Genomic DNA, 3308 nt, shown 5'->3' on the forward strand with positions numbered 1-3308 from the left:
TGATAAACTGTAAGCTACCTGGCCTGCCCTCATTTCACAACCTAGAAAAGTAACCCTCAAAATTCTCCAAGGCAGGCCTCAACAGTACGTGAACCATGAAAGTCTAGATGTTCATGCTGGATTTAGAAAAGGCACAGGAAACAGAGATCAAATTGTCAACATCTGCTGGATCATCAAAAAAACAAGAGAGTTCCAGAAAAATATCTATTTCTGCTTTATTGACTATGCCAAAGCCTTTGACTGTGTGGACCAAAACAAACTCTGGAAAATTCTGAAAGAGACGGGAATACCAGACCACCTGACCTGCCTCTTGAGAAATCTGTATGCAGGTCAGGAAGCAACAGTTAGAACTGGACATGGAACAACAGACTGGTTCCAAATAGGAAAAAGAGTACATCAAGGCTGTATATTGTCACCTGCTTATTTAACTTATATGCAGAGTACATCATGAGAAATGCTGGGCTGGAAGAAGCACAAGCTGGAATCAAGATTGCTGGGAGAAATCTCAATAACCTCAGATATGCAGATAACACCATCCTTATGGAAGAAAGTGAAGAAGAATTAAAGAGCCTCTTGATGAAAGTGAAAGAGGAGAGTGAAAAAGTTGGCTTAAAGCTCAACATTCAGATAACGAAGCTCATGGCATCTGGTCCCATCACTTCATGGGAAATAGATGGGGAAACAGTGGAAACAGTGTCAGACTTTATTTTTGGGGGCTCCAAAATCACTGCAGATGGTGACTGCAGCCATGAAATTAAAAGACGCTTGCTCTTTGGAAGAAAAATTATGACCAATTATGCTATTACAACATATTAAAAAGCAGAGACATTACTTTGCCAACAAGGGTCCATCTAGTCAAAGCTATGGTTTTTCCAGTAGTCATGTATGGATGTGAGAGTTGGACTATAAAGAAAGCTGAGTGCCAAAGGATTGAAGCTTTTGAACTGTGGTGTTGGAGAAGACTCTTGAGAGTCCCTTGGACTGCAAGGAGACCCAACCAGTCCATCCTAAAGGAAATCAGTCTTGAATATTCATTGGAAGGACTGATGCTGAAGCTGAAACTCCAATACTTTGGTCACCTGATACGAAAAGCTGACTTGTTGGAAAAGACCCTGGTGGTGGAAAAGATTGAAGGCGGGAGGAGAAGGGGACGACAGGGGATGAGATGGTTTTATGGCATCAGCAACTCAATGAACATGAGTTTGAGTAAGCTCCACGAGTTGGTGATGGATACGGAAGCCTGGTGTGCTGCAGTCCATGGGGTTGCAAAGAGTCAGACACGACTGAGGGACTGAACTGAACCTGGACTGATGTCTAAAGTAACAAGAGTTGTTAAACTGGTTTGGTCAACCCTCCACTTTATGTTACATAGACCCCTTCATGGAGACTAGGAAGCCAGTTTCTGTCATTGAAACTGCAAAGTTTGGTGCAGCTTACAAACAATGGTTGAGGCATCATTAGAAGAAATAGACAGTAGTTGTACTTGAAGTCACAGAACTAAGAGTTGAAAAGGAAAACTATCCTGTGAAAAGGAGAAAGCACACAGAGACACTCACACATGCCCCTCATTTACATGGCTGATTCCTTTAGTATGGACAGGATTCTAAGGTCAGACACTGGTAGTGGAATTTTAGTGTTAAGGGGGAAAAGTTACAGCACCATTGGCCTCAAACTTATGGAGTAGGCATGGGTCAGTTAGCGTCAATCTTTTTTTTTCCCTCAATCGCACAGTTTGTATGAGTGTTTTTTTCTTTTTTTTCTATCACTACTGTCTCCAAAGTTGGAAGACCAGGTGTTTGACAGGAAGAATTAAGAATTTTTACTTTTTGGCTATCATATTCTCTGTAACACAAAACAAACAAACAAATATTAAAGAAGATAACCTGTTTGAACTCCCAAACCACAGGTACACACATGATTCAGAAATGCACAGGAAGAATGCTGCAAGCTTAAATACATGATATCAAATGGTAACAGCTTATATGAAAAATGCAGTGCCATTGAAAAGCCTGAGAAATAAAATTTCCTTTCATTCCCCATCCATTTAATGATATGAGCAATGAAGCTATCACCGAGACCAAACATTACTATTGTTTTCAATGGAAGGAAAATCCTAGTCTAAGGCTACCACTGCAAATCTCTTATCCTAGTAAATGTGATTGAATGGGATTATTTCCTTAATTTTTCTGTTTTTTTTTTTAATTGTTAGTGTATAGGAATGCAAGAGTTTTCTGTGTATTAATTTTATATCCTGCAACTTTATTATATTCCTTGATTAGCTCAGTAATTTTCTGGTGGCATCTTTAGGGCTTTATATGTACAGTTTCATGTCATCTGCAAACAGAGAGAGTTTTACTTCTTCTTTTCCAGTCTGGGTTCTTTTTATCTCTTTTTCTTCTCTGATTACTGTGGCTAGGACTTCCAAAACGATGTTGAATAGTAGTGGTGAGAATGGGAATCCTTGTCTTGTTCCTAATTTTAGAGTAAATGCTTTCAAGTTTTCACTATTAAGGATAATGTTTGCTGTGGGTTTATCATATATGGCTCTTATTATATTGAGATATGGTCTTTCTATGCCTACTTTCTGGAGAGTTTTTTTTTTAATCATAAATGGGTGCTGAATTTTGTCTAAGGCTTTTTATGCATCTAATCATATGGTTTTTATCTTTCAATTTGTTAATGTGGTATATCACATTGATTGGCTTGAGGATACTGAAGAATCCTTGCATGTCTGGTATAACGCCCACTTGATCATGATGTGGGCTTCCCTGGTGACTCAGCTGGTAAAGAATCTGCCTGCAATGTGGGAGACATGGGTTTGATCCCTGGGTTGGGAAGACACCCTGGAGAAGGGAACAGCTACCCACTCTAGTATTCTGGCCTGGAGAATTCTATGGATGAATAGTCCATGCAGTGGCAAAGAGTCAGACATGATTAAGTGACTTTCACTTCACTTCACTGATCATGATGTATGATCTTTTAAATATGTTGTTGGATTCTGTTTGCTATAATTTTGTTGAGGATTTTTGCATCTATGTTCATCAGTGATATTAGCCTATAGTCTCTTTTTGTGGCCTTTTGTCTAGTTTTGGTACCAGAGTGATAGTGGACTTGTAGAATGAGTTTGGGAGTTTTCCTTCCTCTGCAATATTCTGGAAGAGTTTTAATATGATAGGTGTTAGCTCTTATCTAAATTTTTGGTAGAATTCACCTGTGAAGCCATCTGGTCCTGGGCTTTTGTTTGTTGGAAGGTTTTTTTATTATACTTTTGATTTCTGATTGGTCTGTCCAAATTTTAGAACACTTTC

Source organism: Budorcas taxicolor, chromosome X (genome assembly GCF_023091745.1).
Source record: "Budorcas taxicolor isolate Tak-1 chromosome X, Takin1.1, whole genome shotgun sequence".
NCBI lineage: Eukaryota > Metazoa > Chordata > Mammalia > Artiodactyla > Bovidae > Budorcas > Budorcas taxicolor.